Below are 13,698 nucleotides of genomic sequence, written 5' to 3'. Positions count from 1 at the left end.
TTGAAAGTTCAAAACTCAAACTAAGAAACAAGTGTTGTCATTTCTAATGAAAGTAATCTGATGATACAGATCGAGGTGGAAATTTTTCTTGCATTTTCACAGTTGTAATTTTGTTAGCTTTTCTCAGTAGCGTTGTGATATTTTACCCCAGTTAGAGCTCATGTAGCAATAACAGTGACGTACAGTACTTATGCGAGTCACTGGTTAACAAGTAAGATATTCTTGTTGTTTGTAATTTCTTCTGTTTTTGTGTTGTCACTGTGCCTAGCCAAAACTTTTGCATCAAGTTGTAGAACAACTGGAAAATTCCACTTTGTCACAGATAACGCTGTCTAAAGGTGGAATCAAATTCATGGTAAGGGTGGGGGGTTTTTTGTTTTTTTTTTTTTTTTCTTTTTGAAGGTGAGGGATGCAGGGGAGGATTACATCTGACAGGAGCTTGGATATTTAAAAAATGTGTTGTTTTGTTATTTAGATTTTGGCAGTTGCTGCCTCTCTTTCAATATTAGAAAATCTACAGGTATTTTTGTAGTTGTTCCTGTATATTTTGTAATTGAATCCCCCTGAAATCACGTTCACGACAGTCTTGACCATGACTCTATTTTGCCTAGTGTTTCCCCACAAGCTTGGCGCTACCTCATCATTTCTTAAGCTGCACTGCTGCCCCTCATGTGTCCTAAACATCTTAAAACACAATTTCTGATTTCAGGTGCATCTTTATCTTGTTTTTGGCTAATACATAACGTACTTTTGTCTGCTTTCCAGTAGATGCCCTCAGCATCCCAGTTTGCGTTCACAGTTCTACAAGTTCTTTATAGTTTGACCATTTCCTCTGTGTAACTGTGTCCACTTTAAGGAATGGTTCTGGAATAGTTCTTGTTTTCCAAGTGGGAGGTAGGAAAGGAATATTGCAGAAAAGGGAAATGCATTTGCAGCTGAAATATCTAAGAGCAAGTCTCAGTGGGGAGACAGACTGCCTAACTTTCCAAGTATAGGCGACGTTGAGATTTTAAAAAGCTAATAGAAGGAGAGATCTCAGCATGAAGCCAGAGGTCTGGCTACTGTGTAAATATGTCTAATCATTCATTATGGTTCACTTTGCCCCCTGCTAACTATGTTATCATTTTAGGTGATGATAGACTAGATATGAAACAACAAAGCTGAAAAGTGGATTACATGGAGGTTACAAATCAGTTTGATGTGAAAAGTGGCAGAAGAGTTCTCAAGAAAGACCTTTCCTTCCTTTATCAGCTCAAGCCTTACCTGTGCTTTCCTTCAGCTGCAGTTGTCTGCTCATGTTTGTGCATAGTGAGCAGCCTCATAATAATTAGGGCAGAGGAACAGAAAGTTAGAAGTCCTGTGGTCCTTTACTGCTGTAGTATCAATTTAAGAAGTATACACTAAATTGAACTATACTCCTCACAATAGTATAAAACAGTGTTTCACGGTACTATATATTATCTAGATGTTCTAATAAACTATTTAACCAATCAGTTCAGCTGGAATTTCACTTTGATCTCCAGGATGACTGATCAACTCTGCACCCAGATGTACATTGACCTTAATGAGTAGATTTCAGTAGCTTGCTGAATCCAGCCTTGTACTCAGAATCCAAGGGATGGAATTAAGGTGCAAATAAGCTATATTAGCATGCCATTGTTGAAAGCTTTAAGGATTTTTTTTTTTCCAAAGTATTCTGTTTTTCCTTTTTGGTGTCTCATAACGTATATGTGCCATAAATCCCTTTGAAACTGTTAAACTTCTGTATTACAATTTCATGCCTGTTTAACAAGCGCTATCTATCATTAGCCTCTCAGGAATGCACATGCTGACAGAACTACACGTATTTGGAGATGTGCACCTCTAAAGGTGGTTTTGCTGTGTGTGGAGGAACATTCAAACCCTATGAGAGTATCTCAAATCTTTCTAGTTTTATTTTGAAGTTCCTGCTTTCTTTGATAGAACTGATCTCTGGTACATCACAGGCATGTTTTTGAAGTTGTGCATTCAAATCTCTACTTCTGCAGTCTGAGTATAGCATTTACTGGGTATTCAGTTCCTATGTGTTGTATAGAAGCCACTGTAAAGCTGCCAAGCTCTGCAGCAGGTTATTGGCAAGAACGCTGTACTTCAACTCATGACTGCAGAACAGGCTCCTTTATGCCCAGTTTCTGAATTAGGACCTACTTTACCATGCTAATTTCCCGTTAATTCTTAACGGGAATGCTAACTCCATAACCATGCAGCGTTGAACACCAGTAACTTGCAGTTGTGCTGTACCTTTCTTTGACATGCATCAGACTTCTAGTAAGAAAAATTGTACAGAATTCCAGAGTTTATGCACTCAGATAATCAGTAAATCTAGAAGAATGGCCTAATTCCAAATGGCTCCAGTGTATTTGTCTTCAGCGTATTCCTTTTTCCACTCTTATTCAAGGCTCACCCTCAAAGCTCAGTATTACTGTGCTGTGCAGTATTTCACAAGCAGTGATACATTGATCAGAACATGAGATGTCAGGCTCTGGAACGTGCTTTGCAATCAACAAGTACATGGTCCATCCCCTGAGAATGACTGGTCAGTTCAAGCCTTTGCGCAGAGTATTTCTTCTAGTTATACACTCTGTGTGACCCTCACATCAAATTGCTTTCTCAGTGTATTGAAAATGCTTCTGGTAAATACTGCGCTATATTTTCTGCATGTCTTTGCTGGTATTGGAAGCCATTACAGCAGGGAGAGGCAGCCTACTTACTTACAGTCGACGTTCTGGCACAAAAGTTACCTCTTTGTGGCCCACCTAATTTACTTCAGAGTTTTAATGTTAACTAGTCAACAATTGGGTCTTTGGAGTGTCATGCGCAGCACACATTTGTTTTCCCATTCTTTTAACGGGATTATCCATGTCCTTCACTTCAGTTATTTCCTCTTGGGGGAGGGAGAACGGCTATTTTTGTTGTTTTGTTGTTTTTTGTAAAATTGCATAAGCCTTAGCCCAAAGGTAATCAGATGCTTTATTTCCTCTGGCACTAACAGGAATTAATAACTAAATACCTTTGTGACTGCATGAAAAGGGCTGTGGCGGCCGCGCAGATCTGTTTTCCTGGCAGCCGTTTGTCTTAACCTTGCAATGCCTCGGCGGTCAGGGTGGCTGTGGGGTGCCTGCGGCAGCGTGGCACTGGCCGAAGATGTCGCCTCTTTTCGGGCGGGTCGTGGCGGGGGGAGGGGGGGCGGTTTCCATGGAGACGAGGCCTGGCGGGGCGGGAAAAGATGGGCCTGCGGCCGGGGGGAGGGGCGGGCGTCACGTGCGCATGCGGGGCGTGGAGCCCCTGGAGGGGGCGGGGCGGCCCCCGGAGGCGGTGGCTGGCGGTGCGCGGTGCCGGGGCGTGTTTAGCTGCCGGGGCCGGGGGGGGGCTGGCGCCTCGGCGACGTCCCGCCCGGGGAGGCCCGGCTTGGGCTGGTGGATGCAGGGCTGGCCGTGGTGGTGGAGACGTTCAGGGGCGGGGGGGTGTCGGGCGGTAACAGTGAGCTCGTTACTAAGGGCTGTTGAGCAGGTAACCCCTCCCTCTCCCCCGCCCCCCGAAGCTCCCGGGCCCTTAGCCCTGTCCCTACACCACCACCCTTGAGTACTACCATCAAACCCCTGATCCCCAAAGCATCCCCAAGTCTGGCCCCAAAGTCCCCACTAGCCTCCAAACCCTCACCAGTCACAAACCCTGCCCCAGAACTCCCACTGACCCGATGTGTTATGTGAGTAAGTTACCTGCTATTAATTACAACTTGATTTTCATTAATAACTTGTGAAGGATCTTCTAATAAATATCACATGTGATCTGTGTTTTCCCCCCAGCATGATTCCCTATTAGAGAAAAGAGAATTTTCAGCACCTTTTGGTGAAGAAGGTGATGGGTGGGTGCATAGATGATAACCTTTTTTTTCTTTCTTTCTTCTTCCTTTTCCTCTGAGCCACTGTTCTGAAAACTATATGTGACTTTCTAAATGTGGCTGTTGCAGCATAATATCACAGTGCAAAATGCTTAAGGGGAACATGAAGATACAATTTCAGGATAAGGAATAGCCTAAGAAAATAAAAGGCTCAGAAAGAGCCAAGAAGAACGCTGAAGGGCTGTGGAGAGCCTCAGCCTTGCTGCATGGGTTTTAGAAATGTCCTAAGAGAAGGAAAAATGCGTTACTCCAGTCCATGAGACAATCGGTGCTATTAATTACTACCTTTAATTACCAGAAGTGTTGTGAAAATCAGAAGGGAGTAGAGATGTCCAACTGTGGCACAGCAGATTGTGGAGTGTATGAAAAGGGGGGATTTTTTTTTAAACAAACAAACAAACAAAGCAGATAAGCTAAAGGAAACTGTATAGGCTTCAGTAATAGAATAATATATTTTTGAGTAACCTGAAGTGGTTCCATCAGTCACAGTTAAAGCTTTGGAAAAGTACTCTGAAATTACAATAACTTCATGACCTCAGCAGTCTTTTTGCTTTGCTTTGCAGGGTTATCCACCAAAGAAGGAACTATTTGAAGAGAAGCAGCTGGACCTGGTGATACAATTGTTCACTTAAGTCATTTTCTTTGAGGCAAGCACCTAAGTACGGAAGGAATCTAGGGGAGGTATCAAAAAAAAAGTAATAGTTTAGAAGCAGAGGGAAGCTATTGCTCTTTCAGGTAGTTAAAGATTGAGAGAATTGTGGGTTAAGCATGTGCATATGGAATTTTGAGGAAATACTGAGCAGTAGCACACCAGAAGCTCCTTGGAGCTGTGGCAGAACCAAGCTTGCTCACTCATTCAGACTTTTCAGTTTTTATTATTAGCTTACAAATATGAATTAAAATAAGAAAAAATGATGACCTTTGTCTAAAAATATAGATTTGGGTATTTTTAGATTAATTACAAAGAGAGAGATGGAAATAAGGATGCAGAAGGCAGCAATTTCAGAGAATCAGTTTGAACTACATGACCTCTAGAGATCCCACCACACCTAAATTATTGTGTGATCCTAAAAATCTCAGGGGCAGAATAAAACAGACCTGTGAAGATCCAGTTTTATTTAGCCTGTTTAATTTTGTGCAGAAAACTAGCAAGGCCAGTGCGGTGTATAAGGTTATGTGGTCAAATTCTGCTTGCTTTTTTCAGAGAGATCTAGAACTCTTTTAACTTTGCAGAAGTAGCCAAGAATGGAGTGCGACTCATGACATGCGCAAAAGTAATTTCCCCATCTCATGATGCATAATTATTATAAAAGCTTGTTTTCAGACCATTTCCAGTAGATGTGGAAATTATTTCTTCTAGGCTGTGATCTTAGTTAAATGAAAAATAACTAGGCACAGTAGTTTTCATGTGTGCAGTAGTCTTCACACTCTCAGGATGTGTCTAGGTGAGTAAACAAGCAGGAATTAAATGGTATATAAAAGCAGAAAAGGGCTGATTACCAGATGAAACGCTGTTCGTCTCCCTTGATGAAAATTGCAGATGTCCCCTGCTCATCTGGCTTGTCTTTATCTATTACTGCTGTGTTCTTGGTAACAGGATCCTCTTAAGAAGCTGCATTACCAAAATTTGTGCTTGTGGTAGGCCAAGGGCTGAATGAGATAGACGTCATTGTTCTTTCACTCCTAAAGGAGAAGCAAGAGCCGTGTGTGTAAAGCTGACCTTTTTACTGTCCATGCTAAAACTAGCATATGATTAAACTTAGAGTTAGATTTGAGAGTTAGAGTATGAATGAAACTCAAGTCCTAAGTGGAGTCCAAGTCCCTGATCTTTCCCGTGCACATGAAAGACAATCGGTATCCGTTTTTTCACTGAAGAAGTTCCCTGTGAATGTTCTGCAGAAGCATAGAAGTGCCTCCATCTTGTCAAGACTCTGTAGTTCAAATGCTTGTCTAATATCTAAACTGCTTCAAGATTTGGAAGTGGGAGTGGACACTGCAGAACGGTCAGGTCCTGAAAATAATTATTTTCCTTTTAAGAGTCCTTCCAAAAAAAAAAAATCTTTCCACAGGAGGTTGACGCAAATTTGGCAGATTACTACTTTCAATTTCCACATCATGTCTTTTTTCATGACTGTTTTCTAGAGTCCAGAATTCCGTCTGCACTTCCACTCCTTGGCCTTCATTGCTCTGAACCTGAGAAATGTATTCACCTTATCGATCTGTTGGAAAAGATCATGATGATGCCCCAGCTGTAGTAAAATATGATGTTCCCCCTAGAATGGAAGATTCTTATTTCTGCCATCACTCCCTGACTTTTGTGTCTCTCCTTTCTATCTGATTTCTCCTCTTTTGAATCATGCAAGTTGTTTTTTTTGTTTGTCTGTTTTTTGTTTCTTTTTTTATAGACGGTTGTGTCTTCTTACTGTGTTACCATGTGCCTACAACTGAACATGAAGCCAAACATGATGCTCAGAACCACCCAATCCAATTTTCAAATGTCAGGTCTCGGAGCGTCTAATAAGACTGGGTGTTTGGTCCATGTTCCTCTGCCAGCTATGTCCAGTGAAAGTTAGTATCAGAGACAAAAGCTGCGCTTTCTGTCTTTTTTTTTTTTTTCTGACAGTCTTTCTTTGTGCTGATCTTAATGTAAGCTGTAGAAATCCTTTATGAAATAATTCCCTTTAAAGGAAGGGAAATAGTAACGCTGTAATGAGGGCTTTATGTTTTTCAGCGTTTTAATCATATTTCTTTCTGTGTTTCTTTTTATTTTTCTATGTCCTTTAATAAAATTTAAAAGATTTTTAATGACTATTAGCATGGGATTAAGCAGGGCAAGATCTTTCTGGACTGAGCTCTGAAGTAACATTTCAATGTGTAATGATAGACAGTGGTAAGTTCCAGTTAACCCCTTTGACTCCCTGAGCCCACTTATTCCACAGAAATGAATGGTAGTTTTTGAGTAATTCTTAAGATATGTTACAGGCATTAAACTTTCATTATTCTCCTATCTCCCAGCCCCTATCTTATGCTCCTTTTTGTCTATAAAGGGAGGTAAAAACAGAATTACAAGTGTGGTGCCAGGGAAGAGCATGAGTCCCTACTTCCTACTGCTGCTCGGTTGTTATATAAACTGCTTCTATAAAACCTTTTGTATATCTCTGCGTTTTTTGCCCCCGTTCCGTACAGCAATCAGCACATTTTTTAAATGGACTGAAGCTTTGCTGTTTCTTTGGAGCACAATCTCACAGCCTTTAATCTTGTGGTCAATTTTACTCATTTCAGTAAGCCCACTTACTAGAGCAGATATTGTAAGCCAGGGCTTTAAAGAGAACCAACCTGAGCTCCTTCCTTATTTACAAGGAGAAGCTGACCTGTTGTTCAGACTTTCATGGACCATGCAGCACAGAGAGCAAATTCACATGTGAATTTAAGCCTCTGCTGGATTGCAAGACTTCTTGCTGCATCACATTCCAAACAGTAGTACAAAATGGGGCGAAGTATAAAGTATTCAGTAAACTGGTAGGCCCCTCTTTCTCTCAGATGATAGTGCTATCCACGTCAGTTATAATCTCATCTAAAAGTTGCTTTCATTCTTCTTCTTTTTGTTTTTTAATGTCCAAACTACTAATTCTTATCTATGTGTTGAAGCCTACAGAGCACCTGAGTTGAAAATGATACTTCAGAATTGCTGAGCTGGTGCCTTTCTTAAAGTGCCAGTGTAGGCAGACTGTCGAGAGAAATGATGGGTTTTCTTAGAGATGCTGAAGGTTGTTCCCAGTTGGTTAAACTGCATAGGAGCAGCCACAGTCCTAGAGATCAGAAATGCCGAAAACACTGACACTTTACTGTGAAATAACAAATGCAATGTAAGCGCTTACTTTGCTGTCTCTCCCTGTTGCCCACTGATGCCGAATGTCACAGAAATAAAAAGTGCTTCCACTAATCATAAAACTGGTGTTAAAAAGAGAATGAGAGGTGTTTTTATTGCCTTATTAGCACCTTAAGATCTTTTCTGTGGTGAAGTAAATCAGGAAAGGGAGTAATTGAGATCTTTGTTTGTTTGTTTTTAATGAATTAGCATTGAGGAATTCTTTAAAATGTTTTGCATTATCTCCTGTCCCTTCTTTCAAACAAGGATGATCATCTGAAAAGTACCGTTCCAGAAGAGGCCAGTTAAGGCAGTTGTGAACCTAAATGTTATTCTGTTCTTGGAGTTTTTTTTGAAACAACCGTCTATTTGATGGTGGTTGTTTGCTGAGTTTTGAAACAAGTATTTGCTAGCACTGGGTCTTCCTGTATGTTTCTGTACCTTTTATTTGGCTGCTAATTTAAACTATAAATCCACAGAGCAAAGACTAAATTTATCCTGTTGTTTTGTACAGCACGAAGAATCCTCTTGGTGTTTGCCATATGAAAAACTTCACAGAAGAGTACCGTACTACGATGCTTTACAAGAATTAACCGTAGTCAGTGTTTGAAACGTACACAGAATAGACATCACCAGTTAAAATCAGATGGTATCTAACATATGCCTGACAGATCTGTTTCTACTGGTAAGTGTTAGCATCTGTATTGGATAAATGGAGGGCTCTGACTTGGTGATCACAGATGGATATAGTTGTTTTCCATAGATCACCATTCGGTCCTATCGCCAGAGGCCCTGTATGTGCTTACTATAGGCCAGAATAAAACCCATTATTTCCAAATAGTTGTGAATCTCCAAGATAAAAACCTGAACTCTGCAGCCACTTTTAAGAATACAGGTGCAAATATTTGCCTATCCACAAAGAGAAATTATACCATCTCAAATAGAAGTGGGATTGTTTAGATATCTTATTTATTTTCATGGCAGATTTAGTGAGGGTTAGCATCATGCACGCTAGTTCAGAAAGGGCATGTGTACGTGGATAGTTTTGTCTGGGCCTCAAAGTGATCCTCTTTCCTCAATGCTCGTATCCATACTGCTGTCTACGCAACCTACAGTTAGTAGTTATCTTGTATGATGGTTCCTACCTCAAAAAAATCTACTATCTGGGAAATAAGATTAAGGTGAAGCTGCAGGGCAATGCAGTAGTATCTTCAGTGTGGTGGTGCTTCTTTGAAAGAGACTTCAATCAGTCACGGAAGTTAAACTGATCCAGGACAGCTTTGATAAGGCATTTCTACATGCAGTTGCTCATTCAGGCAAATATTAACTGCCACTGCAGCAAATCCATGACTGCTGTTCATGGGCTTTGATTTTAACAGAACTAAGTTTGCATACTTTGCAAGTTAATTAACTTATAGCTGCAATGATGATAACCCTTAGGGCTTAATTAGAACTTGGTAGTTATATGTGGTATTAAAGAAAATGGTCTTATGGCGTGAACAGCTCCCAAATAATCTATGGCAGACCCTCACTGCTCTTTTCTCCATCCTCTAAATGTCTGCTCTAACTTCAGAGCCCAGACTTTAACTTTTCAGGGATGCATCTGAGAACTATTAACTTTCAAAGTAAGCATCGGGCCTCACACTATTTTCTGGCAGTCAAAGGTTTGAAATAGCTACTTTTTTTCTTTGCAGACCCATATATGCATGTGGCATGAAATATGCCACAAGTGCTTTTTGCCACTGTGCTTTCCTCCTGCATATCCTAAGCAAAACACGTACAGTTCTCTACAGGATCCGTTGGCCAAACATACCCCGGGGAGCTGACATGTCGTGTCTCTGCTTCTGTAGAGTGTGGCAGACGGGACTGGTGGCTGTATCTCCACTGCTACCGGTTAGACCCAGCATAACATCACTGTTCTAAAAATGCTGCTCCCAGAGAACACCTCCACCCACCAGATGTAAGGGGTGAACGTTATAGCTGCACTGAAAATAGTGAGAAACAATGAAGACAGTCTAGAGATGTCTGGCAGTCATGAAGATCTATTTTATGGTGTGCTTAGTGCTATGGATTTGCATTAGTTCAGTCATCCTTAGCATAAATCCACTGTAATGAACCTCCACTGATTACTGGATCATGCATTTCCATTGGTTCTAAACAAGATACACACATCCAGTGGATTAACCCTGTAATAATACCAGATACCCAGAGTAGTCCTCTGGCATGGCTGCAAGCTGGAGGGGACCTCCAGAGGTGATTTATAATAGGTAAAAATGCTGATTTCAGGATCTCAGGGAAGGGTTTCATGGATATCATTGATTGTGACAAAATTTAAATACAGAATGAAGTACAATTTTGCAAGTATTTAACATTAATTTTTCAAGCAGCTCTGTTGCTTGCTGATGTATGTTACAGCGTCGAGCAGACAAACTGCAGTGTGGTTAGTTGTGAAAGTGGACAGAAGTCCGTTATTTGTCTGAGATGATAACAAGTGGACCCATGCTTCCAAAGTAAAGAATGTGTGAAGTGCTCTCCTGCCCAGCCATAGCAAACACTAGTAAGTTTGATTGTACCTTTCTTTGAAAAGCAGTTGCTGCTGAATTCTGTGCCTCCCTTTGCAGGCTTTCTCTCTCTTAACTGTTGCTGAAAGAATCCTTCACATTCATATTATCAGCCATAAATCAAAATACTTTTTTTTAATCTTACTTAATTCCTCCAAGAGAAAAAGAAGGATATAGAAAAGGTGTTATTTTAGTCTGTTTTTTCTTTTGCTGTTTTATGTCTGATTCTTCCTCCAGAGCATTATTTTATAAAAAAGTAAAGTACGGATGATAAGTCTTACTCACAAATGAGCCCTCTTGGGAAACTGGCATCAGGTGCCAAACAGAGCTTTCTTGTAAAGGAGAGCTTTAAGACGATTTGTTTTGCAAAGGAAAGGATTTTTTTCTTTTTTACATAAACCCATGCGGTTTGGCTAGTAATATTTAGGACTTTATTCCCTTTCATGTGTTGTGGCACCCTTAAACGTTGCAGTTCAAGAGCTAATCCTTTTCAAATCAGTAACAATTCTTAATGAATTTAATGAATACAAAATTATCTGTAACCATCACATCTATAAATCCTACCGTTAGTTTGCTGTAGAAGAGATGACACCAGTATCTGCATTTGGTGTCTCATAAAGCATGTGGGATAGCCAAAGAAGATAAATTTTTCATGAGGAACTATTTTATTCTGGATGTCTTGTCACATAGATTTTAGATATGTTTTTCTTTGTATTCTCCACTTTGTCAGTCAAAAATCTCCAGCATGTACATGAGCAGGAAAGACTTTAAGTTATTTTCCGCTAAGAGGGAGTAAATTATGAAGAAGAATGAAAGAAGCAGCACAATATCTTATCAAAGTAATTTGATTTGCAAGTTTCTACATTATTGTATATTTAAAAAAAAATCAACATCCGAGCAAGCAGTTATGAGTATCCTATGTGTAATACTGAGGAATTATCAAAGGCAACCTGAAACTAGTGCAAGATAAAGAACAAGCAAACTGAGAGAGAGCTTGCTTGAAAAAAGTCTGCTGTTAGAGTAGGGCTTTTTCTTACTGGAGTATAATAAAATAATGTTTGATCACCACCTTCTTTGAGCTTAAACAAGTGATTTTCAGTTCACTGAATTTCAATATTATTTATATTTTCCTGAATGTTGTCAAATATCATTTTGCTTCCACGTCAGTCTGGATTTTTGTAGCAATTCCACACAAAATTTACAAGAATATTATTAATTTCCGGGAAGAACTTGAGGTGGAGTCAAAAGAGTTGTGCCTCAGTCTGTGCAGTGACATTGCCTTTGCTGTGTGATCTTGTTCAAATCACTCCTCCTGAGTTTCCATTTTTTCATCGGCAAAACGTGGTTTATGTTATTTGTCTGTATCATAGGGTAGCAACATAATCAAGTACAACCCATCACACTACTAATCCCTGGAGCCTTCAAAACCTCAGACTCCCCATCTCCTCTAGTGACAGTGCCACACTGTTTGAACTTCTGTGCCTCTGTTGCCGCTGTAAATGTTTCCCCTGTAGGGACTGGTCATTTGATTCCTTCAGCTCTGATTCTTCTTTATACATCTGTCCCCTTTCTTGTCACCTTTTCTCCCCCATATGTGTCATTCTTTGATACTAACAATTTCCATGACCTTTCTAGTTCTCTCCCCTTCTTTTTCTTCTGAAATGGTCAGTCTCTCTCTTAAAAAAAAACAAAAACATGACTGTTTGCAGTCCTTTCATCCTATTTCACTGAAACTTTTTACAGTCCTTGTAGTCACTTTTAGAGGTGTCTGTATGGTGAGGAAATTATCTGTAAATGCCTACAAATAAGCATGGTGCAAATGTTGTGCTCTCTGCTTATGCTAGTTGCTTATGCTCTACTTGTTCCTGTAAACTATCCTCCAACATCCTTCGCTTTCTCTCCTCAAGTTTTTCTCCATCTCCTCCAGTTCTCTCAGATCTCTTCCTCCCCACTTTGAACACCAGACTCTGTTCTTATTCTGCATATAAAAGAAAGAAAAAATGGGCATTTTGTTCATAAATTCAAAACTACTGTTTTAATTTCTGCAACTATTGCTTGTTTTACAGACCTCGTTTACTTAGAAAGCAGGCTTTTCCTTTCAGCAGTGGATTCTGTCACTCTTAAGACCTCAGGGAGTTCAGAGTCAAGAGGGGCGAGGTTCTTCCCATGCAGCATTTCTTCCGCGCAGTTAAAATGCACACAAACTCCAGGCTTGGAAGTAGTTGAATGAATTTTACTGGCCTGACAATAAATGTGGAAAATTTTAGATCAAATCTTTAAAAATCCTCACGTTTCAGTTGCTAACCCAAATTGCATTAACTGCATTGCTGTCTTAACTACAGTAATTTCCATTAAGTATTCTAGAATATAATGAAACCTGCCCTAAGGGAAAACCCGCAAGATCAAAAAAATCAGATTAGTGGCAGAAAGGGTTGCCAGCAAAGTCTAGCTAAATTAGTTTGGAAACATTTGGGATGTTTTCAAGTGGTGGCTTAAGAAATGCATCTACTTTGTAAAAGGAAAGCTGAGCTAATATCTTAGCTATGGCAAAGAACTGTATTAGCTGCACAAGAGCACAAGGCTGGAAGAAGCCACTGTGGTCATCTTATCCAAACCACTATATTTCAGGGATAAAGCATGCTATACTGTAATCTCTTTCATAAATTTGTCGAGCATCATTTCAAAGGAGTTACATATTGTATCCCTTGTGCTATTAGAAGGCCTCTCACAAGTGGAAATATTATTCCAGTTTTCAGTGAAAATTTATGTCTGTACTTGTACCGACATAGTCCTTTAGATAAAGTCCATCTTTTCTCTCGCTGATACGTATTCCACTAGTGTGTTTGGAGAGAGCAGTCACGTCTTAACTTCCAATTTTGTTAGTAAAGCAATCCAGGCTTTTAGTCTCCTTTCGTACACAAGATCTCCATTCCTATGGTCATAGTAGCCCTTCTGTTAATCTGTTCCAGTTGAAATTCATCTATCTTGAACTTGGATGACTGGAGTTGTACACTTTTATGCAAATGATATCTTACAGAACCTTGAACAATGGCATTAATACTTCATTATTTCTCTTGAAAATATCTTGCCAGATATGCTCTGGGGTCACATTTGTCTTTTTCACCGTTGCACGATATAACTGTCTCAAAGTCCTCTGAGATAAAGTAGTTTGTTCAGGTCTTTCTCCTCCTCAGTCATTTCAGCTAATAGATCCACAGCATTTAGCAGAAATTCTTGTCCTATCTGTCCAATTTATGTCATAATTCCCCATATGATACTGTTTCAAGTGTTTTATTGAAATGAAGATAGATGGAATTCACGGCATTTAC

At 39.9% G+C, this 13,698-nt stretch overlaps 1 protein-coding gene across 5 annotated transcripts in view; it reads left to right on the top strand.

Annotated features, from left to right (window-relative positions):
- ZC3H12B (zinc finger CCCH-type containing 12B) overlaps window positions 1–13,698 on the top strand; it is an 83,876-nt gene that overhangs the window by 5,701 nt on the left and 64,477 nt on the right. For 2 of the 5 annotated variants that reach the window (XM_068957235.1, XM_068957233.1), the window contains exons 3-5: window positions 4,504–4,621; window positions 8,323–8,493; window positions 10,224–10,365. The exons of 2 other annotated variants lie outside the window; for them this stretch is intronic. The gene's annotated coding sequence lies outside the window, so the exon portion shown is untranslated. The remainder of the gene's footprint in view (window positions 1–4,503; window positions 4,622–8,322; window positions 8,494–10,223; window positions 10,366–13,698) is intronic. One more of the 5 variants, XM_068957236.1, reaches the window with a different exon arrangement.

This window comes from Struthio camelus, chromosome 11, assembly GCF_040807025.1.
Source record: "Struthio camelus isolate bStrCam1 chromosome 11, bStrCam1.hap1, whole genome shotgun sequence".
NCBI lineage: Eukaryota > Metazoa > Chordata > Aves > Struthioniformes > Struthionidae > Struthio > Struthio camelus.
The sequence above is the reverse complement of the archived record's forward strand: the minus strand, read 5'-3'. Positions and strand labels throughout refer to the sequence as shown.